Genomic DNA, 15622 nt, shown 5'->3' with positions numbered 1-15622 from the left:
TTATTGTTCTTTTGCTGAAAGGCAGAATTCCAAGAAAATGTATATTATTCACTACTTGAAAGTTAAAAATTATCCCAAATAGAAATTTTTATCCATGCTGAGAGATGGGAATTGAGGATAACAAGGTGTGCTCCATTACTGAGTAGTAGGTGTACAGCCACTACATTAAAGGTGACTCCGCCATGCTGAGACACTTAGCACCAGCCCTGCCCCTTCTTTGAGCTTATGAATCATAACCACTTTTCAGTAACTACCTTATATTCTTTTGGAGAGACATTCTATGGCCCTGGCAATGTCTGCTTTATGTACCATAGTGATGGATCTATTCACTATTCAGTGCCTTCACGTTTTCTGCCGGGCACTGTTGGTAGCAAGCAGAACCTCTGGGTATTGTCTGGCTTTTGGTGCCTTTGTAAAGCTGCGCTCTGAGCCCAGTTCCCCTTCACAGCCGGAGGATAAATCTGTTTTACAAAATTTCCATGTAGTATATCCTCAATGGGCTTTTGACCTAATGTTATGCAAATCTTTGCTCCCCTAGAGAAGAATTGGAGAAAATAAGCTGAAAAATATTCCAGACAGGAATGTTACGTGTAAAAAATATATTAGACTAGTTTAAGAGAGGCTATTAAGGATGAATTTGAAATAGACCATTATTTCGCATTAGGTAAATAGGCTATCTCTGATGCATATTTAATTTACCTGTTGATGCTGGCAAGTGTATATTCTTGTATTTCTGAGCAGTGCTCCTGGTTGTATCACAGATACAGCTTTAGCTCAATCAGTCTCTGTGAAGAATAAGTCCTGATTCATTAATGGTCAATAAATACAAGAGAAAAACTGGATAAACACTCAATGATTGGGCCAATGCTCAGCGCAGTAGCTATCAGAACACTGTCACTTCCAGTCTGCTTGAAAATACACACAGCGCTCAGTTCGGTCAGACACCACAAGGGAGAACATCAGCTAAAATGGAGTAAAACTATATCCCAGCAAAGTTTATTTTTCCAGATTTTGCATGTCCTTCGTCTACTCAGTAAAGTCACAAATGGCGTCTGATCTCCCCAGGTTTCTTTTTGTTGTTTGCGGTCCTCTCTGCATTTCTGCCGACATAAATCAGACGCTGCTCCGCTGCGTGCTGTGGCGGGAGGGGTGTGAGAGCGGTCCTTCAGCCCAGCGTTGTCGCTTGTTGCGTTTGGTAGACGAAGCTGCAAGATACATGTGGCCTGAAATCTGATGCTGTCTGCAGGAGCAGGAAGACTTAACCATATGCAATATCTATGCACAATAAAACCTGAAAATCCATACCAGTCACATTTCCTCCCATCAACCTCAGCCATGTCCCAGATTTATAAGCCACTTCTAAGTGATTTCATTCCCAGGAATGCATCCTGGCTAACACTGCCTTCGCATGCAGCATGCTGCTTTTGATTTAATCTTGATTAATTATTTTTGTCCAGCCATTCAAAGCCTACTCATCGGGGGCACTGATTTATGGTGCAGGGCATGAAACGGCCAGATTCTATTAGAAAGATTTGCAGTTACAAGACTGAAGCATTATTTATTGGGGTTTCACTAGTAATTGGTAACTTTTTGCCCAGCACCTGTGAGTGGGCAAGCAGATTCTGTTATGCATTTTCTGTGATGGTTACGTCTTTTATTTGCTTGTGTGTTCTCACCAGCCTTGAGACAATAACAATAGTTATGGGTATCTAACTACATATATTTAAATAAGACCTAAACAATCCCAACAGTAAATGGAGGGGATATAAGGCAGACAGGATTTTCCAGCACTGGGCACACCTAATACCTGGATCTCTAGGCAAAAAGACACAGGGCTTATTGACTTTTAATTTAATCAGTTAAATGACCAGAAATAGAAGTGTTGAACACTGACTTTCATATCTCACAGATCAGCTGAAAGCTTTCCAGATACACTCGAGCTTTCATGCCAAGTTAAAAAATGCTGCTCCCAAAGTTTCACAACCGGTATTTTTGTGGGAGTTAAAAATATACATATATTTGAACAAATATTGCCTCTCCTCCTCCCCTGCAGAACCGACGCTGCTTGCTGGCCTGCGGCAAGGAGAGGGGAGGCGGGGGCAGTCCTGGGACGCGACGCTGCGGAGCAGCCCCTGCTCCACTCCTCGCTCCGCACATCCATGCCTGGACCAGGCTTTACTGCTCTGCTTCCCCCTTCTCCTCTCTCCTTTAAAAACCAGCTTGTGCCGTCTGATTTTTCTTTCTGATTCTGCTGGGGTGTAAATGCTCCAAGAGAAAGGGCTCTGGCTATTTTTCAGATGAAGTTATTAAACAACGGGAAGGACTGTGTGTACAAGTGAGAGGCAGTGGAGGGCCTGAGGGGAGCCAGGCTCAGGAGGTCAAGGAACTCTCCAAAACTCAGTTCGGGAGAGCTCCTAACAGACGCCACGCAGACGAGGTTTAAGTCTTTCTTCTGTGCTGTGACATTGCTCTTCACTGAGAGCCAGGAAGTTAGAGACACTGTCCCTGGTTTATTGCCTCCATTGAAATGTGGGATTTCTGATCCAAATTAAGAAGTATTTAGATATTTAAATTAACTCAGTCTAACTTGCATAAACTTGGTCAGGAAATGGTCCATTTCTGGCTTACGGTACTGATGACTAACTTGAGGTTGCGAAGCCCCGCTGCTGTTTCAGCAGCCCATCTCTTACCCCATATAGACCAGCAGCTGCCCTGGTCCGACGGCTCTGGACGGAGTCACACACCCATGAGCCTTTCATTTCCCTCTCCAATACAAAGCCCTTTGCATCACGTGCAATGAGAAAGCTCTGGTCAGTGCGAAATACTAGTTTTTCCTCTGCACCTTGCCCTGAGGTCCCATCATTTTTCACAATCTAAACAGCACTGGCCTCTTCCAGCGTGTACTCAGGAGCCCAGTGAGTAACACGTAGGAAATGAGGGGGAAGGATGCTGGCAATTCTGTGGCATCTTTTGTAATAGATGGGGTCCTAACCCCAGTGTCCTGGATAAACTCCAGTTCTGGTAATTGCATTCTGCATAGTTAAAATCCCCCTGCAGTTTCAAATGAATCCATTATTCTTCACTTCCTTTCCTAAATTGCTGTGCAGCTTTGCTTTGTGCTGCTGAAGAGTTGCTTTGTTTCACCTGAGGGATGATGGCATTTCGTGGCTGTATGAAATGGGCCTGAGTACACAGTTTGTACAACAGTCACTGAAACACTTTAGGATTATTCATAATTAAGTATCCGCTCCCTGTAAATGAATGGGTTTATAACGCTGGGTGAAGTAGTACAACACAAAGCACCGCTTCTCTCTGTGCTTGAAAGTTGGTAACATACAACTTATATGGGCAGTAAAAGACAGAAGTTTTCTAAAATTCCCCTTACCCAGCTAAGCATGCAAGCTTTAAGTGACTGTCTCAGTCTTTACTTTCCCATATTGTTATTGATTAATTGCTCTACTTCAATTTCCTTGTTCTAAATGGAAACATTACAATCGTAACTCCAATCTCTGGCCGCGATACAAACTGATTTTAAATCTTTAAATCGTGTCAGTGGGAGGAGGTGGCGGGGGGTGGAAGGAAAGCTTTTTATTTTTATTATTAATTTTCATGTGTTCCAGGGCTTACTAATTTCAGCCAGATGTAGAGAAACCACAAGGTATTTCTGCTGCAGACAAACCCGGGAGATGCTTCGGCATCATAAACTTGCTCTGGCATGATCTCGTCACAGTGGTGTGTCCTGGTAAGAAACATGAGGATATTCCACAAACATCAAACATGCCAGTCTTTCTGGAGCTGAGCCAGTGACCTTTTTCAGCTCCAGCTGCTTTAGTTATAACTTTGTTCCCCTTCAAGATTTGGGCTTGTCCTTATTGTACTCATTGCCTGTGGCCTTGCAAGAATGTCACAGGCGTCTTCTGAATTTCCAGCCTGTCCTGGACAGAGATGGTACCACCTAGCAGCCCTGCGTCCCACGTGGCAGATACACTTTCTAGGAGCCTTAGCAGGGCAGAAAATAGCCAGGACTCCCACCCTTGGAAACATTATTCTTCAGCTAATACTATTCCTTTGACCCAAGGCTATTATCCGCAAAGCAGAAGGTCAATATAATGGTGTAAGTAGATTGCTTATGCCTTTTCCTTCTCTGCAGGGTAGGTCACAATCTGCTCCTCGATTGCTCCAGCACTGTTTTGATGAAGGCTTAGAATGAAATCAATAGAAAAGATTATAGAAAATTATGTATGATGTGGCATCTTGGAAAAAAAATATGCTTAATCTGAAACAGAAAAATGCTGGTTTAGGAACCACATGTGCATCTCATTTAGAAAAAAATCTATACTGTTATTAAAGTAGCCACAATGAGAGTATTAGCTACAAATTAGGTATGTGTACTGGGAAGCAAGCTTTGTGTACTGTATGGGAGAGGGGGAGCAGCATGTCTTACACTGTGAGACAGATCAAATAAGAAGCTGAAAGATCTGAGGGCTAGGCAGAGGTCAACTCAGGACCCAACTGAGCTTCAATGGTATTTTATACATAAACAATATTTTGTACATAAACCACAGTATTTTAAGAACAATCCTCTAGGAAATAAAATGTCAGAGACTAAATACCAAGTCTTTCCTTGAAGATCTGGAGGGGAAGGGAACCTAGAGTGACTAACAAACCACAGCCGACAGTGTGCTGCACCTTCAAATGCCAAGGAGTGCATTTATGGCACTGGTCCCTCGGAGGACTCCAGCATCTCCATGCAGCAACCTTGTGCAATTAGAGAGGACCCCCAAAACCCAGCTATTGCAGACTGACTTCTCTCCCTGCCCAACCCGTCACCTTTTTCTGCAGGCTCTGCAGCAGCTGGGGCTGTTGCAAGGATCCCCTCTCCTTCCTCCATCCCCAGCCCCATGTTGCAGGGTGGGTCGACTGGAAGAGAAAATAAGCAATGGTTTGCTTCCCACATGCTCCTTTGCCATGTCATCCAAGCTTGCTCCCCTTCCTCTTTCAGGAAGGAGGTGATATTCCATTCTTAGCTTGAATATTAACAGTGTCTTTTAAAATGGCTATGAGAACTGGCTGGAGTGAGCTGGAGGACCTCTCCCCCAGGCCCAGATACTGGCCTGATTTTGAAATGGGAAATTTTCACAAGCAGTGCTTCAGGGATTTTGAAAGTTTTCCAATTTTTTTTTTTTTTTTTTAAAAACAAAACCGGGAAATGAGTAGTGTATTTTTTTTCCATGTTCCTCCCTGCCCTTCTTCCTTTTTTTCAGTGAGAAAAGTCAAAAGGAAAAAAAAAAAAAAAGAGAAAGGGAAACAGGAAGCATAAATGAGAAATTATTCTAAAATAGATTATTTTGATTAAAAGTCCTGCCAGAGCTTTGATATAAGAATGCCCTTTTACCAACAGTGTGGTGCAGAAAGGACCACAGAGGACAGCTTGGAGGAATATTGCCTCTGCCTCCCAGCCGAGTTAATTCTGTTAGTTAACTATCGTGAGAGCGGTATTTACGTAACCACCCTCGGTGGGAATCGCGTACACAGCGCTGCTCCAGCTTCCCAGCCAAAAAAAGGGGCAGCGACAGCTCTCAAGGACCTTGCATTTGCGCAGTGATTTAATTTACAGGCGTAAGAGCCTTCACGAGCCTGACCGCGCTCGATTAGCCAGCTCGCTCCTCCCGGGGGAGTTGGCAGGGGGGACTCCTCTGCCTCTCCGGGGAGCCACAGCGGAGGGCTGCGGGCCGCCCCGCCAAGGCGAGCTCAGAGCACCCTCTGCTGTAACCCTGCCCACGCGGAGCCGGACTGGGTGCACATCTGGACACGGCCGCCGTCTGCGGACGGACGCACTGACAGCTCAACTGAGTGCTCGGACCTCGCACGGGGCGTTGCCCCTATGGCTGGAGACCCACGACCGGTTGCTCCGCTGGAGAGGGACTGGCTGCCAACTTGTGCTTGCATACTTCCAAGAAACTCATTGCCATGACTTTAGTCATCAAAATGGACTATTTACTACCTAAAAGTTTCCTTTTCTTGGTGGCTGACCATGTCAACAGTGAAAACGTGTGTGCTATTTAAAACATAAATGGGTCTAATTGTCAAACACTGGTTCTTGCTATGCCTTTAGGCACTGGATGGAATAGTACCTATATAATATCTATTCCTCATGAAGATAGGTAAACCCTATAATCAAATCTAGGCTGAAATCTTTCTGATAAGCCAAACAGATTGAGCTCTGTAAATCTCACACCATAAGGCACATTTTCCCATCCTCCTATCTTTACTATGACTCTTTCCGGCATCCTTTCCAGTTTTGCAGCATCCTTTCCGAGATGTGGGAGGCAGAACCACATTTGGTATTCCAGTCTCACCATAACAATGGAGCAGACAGAGGTTAAACCATTCACTCTCTGTTCTCCTATGTCCCTGGTCTCAGCAGAAGTACAGGTCAGCAGCACTCATAATGCTTTATTTCATTTGATTTCCTTTAAGAAGAGAATACAATTTCCATTCAGAATATCACTAAAAATATTCATCTGTTGCTTTTAAGACCTGCACCTTTTATTCAGTCTCAGTGAAATAATAATCCCTGATCCTGTAAGTGAAATTGTTTTGAACCCAGATGAATTAACATGACCTTGTTTAGCAAGTATTTTTAAGAAGACATCTGGCGTGCAATGTTCCCCCCTCGTTTTCTTTAGAGAAAATCCTATCTAAGCATATGCCTCAGGAAAGAGCGCAGCAGTATTTCGTACTACATGAGATACTTCTTGTGCATTTAAAATTTTCACTGGTGACAAGTATGAATTCTTCCTCCTTAAATAAAGAAACTTGCCTTGCAGTCACAGCAGCTGTCCACATGATACCCATTAATATGTTGCTGAAAAGAGGTCACCTTTGCCTTCAAAAGGAGGTTCTTCAGGAATCTCTGTTCTGCCATCACCTGGTTTCCTGGAAAAAAAAATGAAGATATATCCATGTTAAGAGATGTATTTACAGCCACCATTGGTTCTGTTTCAAGCTGTTAGTTCCTCAACACCCTAGCCATAAAAGAGCTGTAAAAGCGACTGCTTGCGAGAAGCCCTTGCACTGTCCCATGAGCACTCATAGCTACTTATTTATGATCGAGACGATGGAAGAAGAGCAGAGAAAATTGCACTTACGCAGATTCCTTGGAGCAATCTTTTCTCCATAAGAAGTGAACATTAATTTATTGTGTAAATACAATTTAGGGTCACTCTTTAAAGCAGAGGTGATTACCCAAGGATGGAAGTATAAGCTATTATACGCATTGAACAGACAAAATGATGTGTTCTCAGAATCAGATACAATCCATACTTTAATGCTCAAGTCATGCACAGGAATCTCAGCAAGTACAATTTAAAAAGTAATTGAAATATCAATATATATCTTCGCATTATTTTACTTGCAGTCAGACCATTATCGTAGCACATGTCAGCTGAGCTGGCCAAGAGATCTTACGTGAGTGCATTGTATAATCCATATTGACAAAACAGGTTCAGTCGGCACATGCACAGCTCATGCCATGGCCAAAATGGCTCTCAAGTAGTCACTCCAGTAGTGACTGGAGTTAGTATAGAAAATGCATCCCTCAAAACTCACATAAGGAATCGTAAGTGGAGTTGCAGAAATAAAATAAGGTAGCGACTAGAGGATGCATTATTTAGAATTAGATTCCAAAATTCTCCCTAAAACCGTGATGCTTCCATGGGGTACCTTGCAGGCAGCAGAGTAGGGAGACGGCACCTGGAGCCTGGGACCCCCAGCTCGCTCTGTCTCCTCAGGCACGGCAGCTCCAAGGATGTTGTGCTTCACATCAAAATGTAGATGGATGGGAGCGTAGCCCAAACAGGATGTATTTTTTGTCTACAGAGGAAACCGTTTGGGTGTCTTTTGTTAAAACTTGTGTACAATCAGACTAAAGAACAAAGCTTTGAAGAAAAACTTTACTTGCTGAAAGACATCTTGTAGCTGACTCATTCCTCAAGATACACACACTTACCCACTGCCCTGATACATACCACTTATGCTGTGTAGTGTCCAACCCACTTTGATGATAAAGCCCAGTAAATAGCTGTGCAAGTAGCTAAGAAAAGCCATATGTAACCCTGAGATTCCTTCTGTTGCTTCACGGTGCATTACTCCAGGATTTGCTCCTCAAGCAGGCATGAGGAGCGGTGTCCAGCTCTCATGCCTTGGTTGACCGTTATCCTCAGATGAAATGGCCTCAACAGATGACTGAGTGCTCTTCATGCTGCTCCCATGGCCATCGGGCCATTGCAGAGGGAGACATGCAGACACCTTTCTGTGACAGGTTTGGACACCAGGGCACCGTTGGAGTTACCCTGACTTTCACTATAGCCTGATCTGAGCATCCAGAAATTTGGCATGGTAAGCATGAGATCTTGGATTGGGTCTTCTGGCCACCACTGCAGTACAAATACTAGACAGTATTAAATAAGCTGCATTTCTAATGTGAGTATCTTTTTTTTGAAATGTAGTTTGTTGATGAAGACTCCATAACAGGAAAAAGATGAGATTCATTTATAAATATTTATCGTCAGTTATTCTTTCTATTCTCAAGAAAGAGAATATTCCATTTACTGAGAAAACAGAGTCTCATTAGACTCTGCACAAACCAATTATATGAGGCTCATCATCTTTCAACTTTCATAGGTTCTTAATTGCTGTGGGAGAAACAATTGTTGCTAAATAGCTATTTTCATATGATCCAGATATTATGACTGTTGAACCAGTAAAATGCATAGTATATTTGTGCCATTACTCTTAAACTTTTTATCTTCTTGGATTATAGACGAGACCCTTGCAAACTGTCCAGTTAGCAAGACACATACAGTTAAAGTAAAATGGATGTGCTAATATGTATACATATACATGCAGCATACAAAAAGATACATACATACGCAGCTCCCTAGCGCGTCCTCTTCCCTCTCGGCTAAACCAAGGAAGATTCCAAAGGTATGCTGCAGCTTAAAACTATAATTCTTCCCAACTAAATTGCTCAAGGCGCTAAAAATTTAGGAGTTCATTAAAAACATCATGACGTCTAAAAATAGTAACTATAACATACTTTTAAAGGCGGCAGAGTTTTAACTTGCCTTCTGAATTTTGGCTCTGCAGCTTTGTATGTTCAGCTTTCTTTTTGGAATCGTTTAGTGCACTAAATATTTACTTCTTTCCTCTCCTCTAATAAAAGCCGAGATTCTCATGAAACGCCACAACTAAATAACCTTGAATCACCCCACCAATATCACGAGCAACAAGTCCTTCAGATCCTAAATTAGTGACTAACAAACAAGGAAGAGTCACTGGCAGCTTTTGAATAGGACACACTAGAATGGAAGTTATTCACCCAAATCCTGCGAGACGTCTGTTATTGTGAGATCCTTAAAGAAGAGCTAAGGAGGCCAGGCTGTTCTGAACCACAAATACCCTTTTGAAATGTCCCGCTGATGGAGCCGCATGAACACTTGGCTCTCCAGCCCCACAGAAACAACACACAGCTCTCTTCTGATACAGCTGAAGGTAAGAGAAGATCTTGAGTTTCCCCAAACAGACTCACAACTGATGCAATTTGGCTAATCAGGAACTGAATCTATGGAATGGTCATGCAAAAATAGGAGAAAAGGAAGCAGAAGGGAGCTAAAATAATCCTAAAACTTCACTCAGCTGAGAGCATTTGCCAGGTCCTTAAGGAAAAATCACTGCTCCCAGCAGGCAAGCTTCACCTTGTCCTACCTGAACAAATGACATTCACCATCCCGGTATATCAGAGAGGATGAACTGGCAGAGAGTGTGATGAATTGCTGTAATTAAACGAAGAAAAAGGCACCAAATTAGCTGTCAAAGAGCAGGACTGGAAGACTGCACCTGGGACGAGCTGATGCACAATGTGCAGCTCCGAGACAGAGCTTCACCACCGATTTAGGATACTCCAGGCAGTAAAACCACAGCTGATTCCCAAACATCCTCTGGGTACTTCTGTCACACCTGGGGTATTAATCTAGCCTGCACACTCCCTATCCTCCTATTACAGCCTCTGTAGGACAGTACTTTCCTTCGCTTTTCAGACTGTTGTGTAGCGCTGCTTCTAAATGACACCTACAGCAAGTGGAGTGAGTTGATACTGCCAGGTGCTTTGTAAAGCTCTGCGGGATGCACTGGGATGCCAGTCGCAGCACACAAGTGAGAGCTTAATATTGTTGTAACACTGCCTGCAAATGGTGGTTGCTAGGAGGCAAATATCATATTGAGAAACCTGAAAGGAAGCAACAATTTCAGGTCCAGTTTGGGGCTCATTGAAGTCTTTCTGTTGACTTTAAATGGGATGTGATCCATCCTTTAGCCAAGGTAGTGGAATTTTTTGAAGAAGCAAAAATGGATGTCACCCAACTGACTCCAGGTAATAAGGATGGACAACAATAGGCCATTGGAAAGGAAGAATGACTGGGCAAAATGAAAGGCAACATCAAAGAGCTTTAGTGAACAAAACCGCACCAGATAAAGAATCTGACTGGGAAAAGCTAACAATGAAAACTTGCATAAAACATGTATTATTCCTAGGCTCCCCCATGCCAGGGTTAAATTTGGCAGAGCCACTGGGGTTTTTCCACTTCTCATATCATGTGGCCATTCTCACCTAACAAATTCCCTCTACCTGTAAAGTTGTATAAAACTGTCGCTGCCCTTCACCCTTTCTGCTTTCCTGCTGTGGCACCTCGCAGTGATTTTAGGTGTTGGTCTGGGCTATCGGAGGTTTAAAGTTCGCTGGGTGGGGCTGCGGGAAGTTTTCTGGCATGTGGTGTGAACCCATCCCAGCCCCAATCCTGACCCCTCTCCACTGTGCGCACAAAAACACCCTGGGAGCCCTGAAACACCGCAGCTGTTATGTGGAAGCACAAATGAGAATAAAGGAACTTTCAAAGTGGAAAAAAAAACCATCAGACCTGGCTGAAACACAGTCAAATAAACCCAATCTCTCCCTGCCTACTGTACCGTTGCAGGACAAGTCCTTTTGTTTAGCAACCGCTAACGGCTCCCTATTAATGAAGCCCCACGCGGGCTCTCTCTCCTCGTCCCGGCTGAGGTTTGGCAGGTTTTCGGCTCCTTTCCGGCAACTCCAGCACTGCTTGTGCTATGGAGTCCCTGAGAGCTGGGAGCGTTGCCCAGCAAGGCACCTCCCTTATTTTGGGGAAGGACAGAGCTCCACCGATCCGGTGGGGTGTCCCCGAGCAAGAGCCAGCGGCCAGGACACCACAGCCAGAAAAACTTTCTCGGCAGCCAAACACCTGTAATTAGTAAAGCAATGTCCCCCGGGTCTCCTGCCATCCCAGCTAACCCAGGTCTCAGGCAGGGCTGACCTACCAGCCATATCCATGTTGGTGCCTCCGTTTCTCCTCCCTTTCCTTTTTCTGACTTGTCTCTCGGCGACCACCTGGGGCCGGGGACAGCATGCAACACACCCAGCACAACATGCAACACACCCAGCACAACATGCAGCATGCCCAGCGCAACATGCAGCACGCCCAGCGCAACATGCAACACACCCAGCACAACATGCAGCACGCCCAGCACAACATGCAGCACGCCCAGCACAACATGCAGCATGCCCAGCACAACATGCAACACACCCAGCACAACATGCAGCATGCCCAGCGCAACATGCAGCACGCCCAGCGCAACATGCAACACACCCAGCACAACATGCAGCACGCCCAGCGCAAAGCGCAAGGCACCCCGCCTCCCCCCAGTCACCCCAAGCACTGCGGGGTTTAGCAATCTCTGTTGGCATCATAAGCTGGGGGGTTTTTTGTTATTATTTTGTTTATTTATTTTCACTAAGAAGAAGACACAGAGAAATAAGATCAGTCTGCAGCAAGATGTAGTTTTTTGTGTGATTGTTTTGATAGGAGCTTCATGGGGATAAAAACATATTGCAAAACAGTTGAAAACAGTATTTTCATCACCTTCAAGAACTCCCTGGTGGGGTTTCAAAGTCTTTGCTCACTGCAGAAATATTCACACCTACTCTGGTCCTCTAGGGAGGAATAATTTTCTCAGGTTTTGACAGTGCTCAATAAAAAGGCCACCTCTCTTTTGCTAGTAAAAAACCCCAAACCCCCAAAAAGAGAAACTCATCACTGTGATCCTCGCTCCCTGAGTGCTAATGTGGCTTTAGCAATGTCATGCAGAGTGTCCACCAGCTGATGACTGGTCCTCTCATCTGCAGAAACAGTAGAGTCTTCTCTTCAATATCCACACAAATGAGCAAGGAATGACTAAGGATGACAGTCCAAAAAGGCATAAAAATGCAATTCCTTCTCCCAATAAAATCTGGTAACTGATTTTTAGCAGACATGATATACAGTTCCTTGCTCACACACATTCAAATATTTGCCCCAAATGGGTAAATTATTAGAAGCTTCAAGATCCTGAGAATTATAATCCTCACTTCCTGGGTGGGGGATTGAATCATAAAACTCACCTGCCTGGGACTGACAAGATCTAAACTTTGTAGTGCAAACTCAGCTTGAAGTTCCCAGCTCTCTGCAATCATCTCATCTGCACATCGTCGTTGACTGTTGTGAAGCTCCCTCATGCACCTATTACCTGGAATTTGATCAGGTGAGACAATAAGGCAGGAGAGCCTTTACCTTAGTAAATCAATAAAGCGACCAACGAACTTAAATCAAGCTATTACAAATATTAGCAGATAATTTTAAATTTTATGGATGGAAAAATGAAAGTTAATTTTTAACGATCTCAGATTCAAAGAATCTTATTAACTGCTGGAGACATCGAATAATTCATGCAGGTGACAGAAGACACAAACCTCTGTCCCACCAACGCTACAGTCCCACTATCATGATCTGAATTTCCCTGTAGCTGATGGATGGGGAAGCTGCAAGGGGAGCGGACCAATGCCTGTTCTCCCACTCGGCCCTTCTGGGGCTCCCAGTCCCAAGCAAACCCTGTGGTCTGCCAAACCCAACTGCTGCTATCCTAAGAAAAATTACAAGTGGCAAAGCAGAGGCTCCTAAATAGGAATCAGATTTAGATTGATTAAGATAGCTATTGCATGTCAATTTATTTAAATATAAATGGATTATTTGGAATGTGTTCATTGAAGACTAACAGCTCCTGAATGCGATGTAGATACATGGCTAATTATAAAGTCAAGCAGTCATTATTAATATTTCTAATGATCAATTTGTATTCCAACAACATAAAATCATCAACTTTAAAGCTTCAACAGTCATGGTAATTGGGAGACGAGACCGTGCTCTATGCAGAAACCAATCAGCCGACTAGTGCTTGGCTGAAATAAGGGGTATAAATCTGAGTTTTCTGGGACCGACAACAAAACTGAGAGCTCAGAATGGAGGCTGGAGGAGCTGCTTTCAGTTTTTACTTTTTGGTAGGCACAGCCAGGAGGAGGTTGGATGAAAAGGTCACAGAAAACTTGCTGCAATTGGGATACACGCACGAGTCTATAAGGGTACATACTCTAGGCATGATGAGGCACCTTAACACAATCCCAGAGTGACAGAGAGGCAACAGGACAAGCAGTCCCTGTGTACAGATAAGATTTACTCAATTAGATCTACTTAAATGCAATAGATTTCCATGGAAAAACAGATCAGTTATAACTTCCATTCTGTATGTCAGTTGAAGAAGTGGCAATAATTTAATACACTGCACTTGCAATTCTGTGCAGTCATAGCGTTGTGTTGCTGGGTCATTGCCAGAAGGAAAGTAAACACGCTTTTCTGAAGAGACGGTGTCTTGCGGGAAATTTGGACCAAATCAGATTTATCGAGCACTGGCATGCGTCAAGGCCTGCAGAGAGGAGAGCTTCTCCCACCAGACCAAGGGGCATCTCCCAAAGGCATCTTGCTGAGGCTGTCAGGACCAAGGCTCACATGCAGGTGTTGGGACTCGGGTGGAAATCAAACACCGGAGCCCTCCCAGCTTGGCTGGTTTTCCCCGGAGGCCCTCACTGCTGCAATGCCACCCTGCAGCAGGACAAGCAGCCGGGCTCCCTGGGGCGGCTGTGCAGTACGGGGGCACGTGCTGCCCTGCGGGGACCACGCACAGGGGCTACGTCTTGCCCCCCATCTCTTCTCCCCCTCGACTTCTCCCCATCTCTTAGGGAGCCGCTTGCACCCCATGCATCACGGTGGTGGGAGAGCAGGAGCTCACGGGTGGGCTAAGCCTCCTCCACCCCCTTGCCAGAAACCCCAGCGGGACCATCAGCAACAAGCCCCTCTGCACAGCCTTGCAAACTCCGAAGCGCGAGCTGCAGCTGCGGCGGGTTTGAGCACCGCCGGGCTGGCGGAGGGGGCTGGGGCACGGCAGCCGCTAATGACTTCCAGTCGCCATCCCCGTGTTGCAGAAGGATGCACGGTTTTCACTGCAACGTGGAGGGGAGGGGAGTCTGCAGCAGCATGCAGGAGCTTTATGGAGCAGGCTGGAAAAAGCTCATCCTCGGGGAGGATGTATATTTTGTTTTTAATCTTAGAGCTAACACCAAGTGCAATTCTCACCTTGAGATACAAAACAAGCGCTTCTCCCCCTAGATTCTCGAATTCACTGGAAAAGCAAAGGTGGGGCTCAGTGCAGGACGGTGGCGGGCAGTCAGTGGAAGGAAAGGGAATAGGGAAAGGAGTTGTCCCCTTCCGCGTCCCTCCTGGCCCATGCATGCCACCACTCCAATGGGCCAGGTCTCACAAGCGAGGCCACCGCAGGGAGACCACCCCTGGAGGGCATCTTGGCAGAGGGGCTCCCAGCCAGGAAGGGCCCTGGGGTGAAGTTTTGAGCTGTCCCTCCCAGTTATAACCCACAAACTTTCAGGGGGAAAGAGACGGACTAATGATTTTTTTCCTGGCTCTCCCCGATGTGTCGGATCAGAGTGAAGCGTGCAGCAGTGGTGGTGGCACTGTTGGGCTGCCTTGAGCCCTCTGCTTCAGAGCTGAGCGAAAACTTCCCAGCAGAGTTTCTGCTTCTTTCTTTTCAGCAAAAACTCTCATTTTGACCATATTGACAGATTTTGTGCAAACTGCTCTGTTTCAGCTCACCACCTTCATCTGGGAGTTAGCAAATCATTTTACTTCCATACATCTGAAATGTGTCCTCTTGGCTCTGGTTTGATTTTTACATATTTGTGTGTAAATAACAATTTCTGTAGTGGTTTTATTATGCATAGCAGTGATTTTTTTAATGCTTCATTTTTTCATGTGGCATATTTTGAGCAGATTCGGGACAAGATGAAAGTCTGGGATCTCTAAACCACTCATGCTACAGAAGTTTTCTTTAGCTTACTGTACAAAGAGCAGTTTGCAATAGCATACACAGTCCAGCATAAAAGCAAGGAAAGGCTCTTCATTCTGCTGGTAAATCTGTTCGACTTCTTCATCTAGAAGGAGCTGAATACAGCATAGTAAAAAAGAAGCATTTTTCCCAGCTAGCTAAGGGGGGTTTATTAGTTTCCTGTAAGCACCACTAGATTTGTGATCTAGTGACTTTGAATCTCAATTGTTTTGCAAGAAAAAGCTTTCCCTAAAAATTGCCAGCACTTTCGGTTTTATTCCAA

Source organism: Mycteria americana, chromosome 11 (genome assembly GCF_035582795.1).
Source record: "Mycteria americana isolate JAX WOST 10 ecotype Jacksonville Zoo and Gardens chromosome 11, USCA_MyAme_1.0, whole genome shotgun sequence".
Taxonomy (NCBI): domain Eukaryota; kingdom Metazoa; phylum Chordata; class Aves; order Ciconiiformes; family Ciconiidae; genus Mycteria; species Mycteria americana.
The sequence above is the reverse complement of the archived record's forward strand: the minus strand, read 5'-3'. Positions refer to the sequence as shown.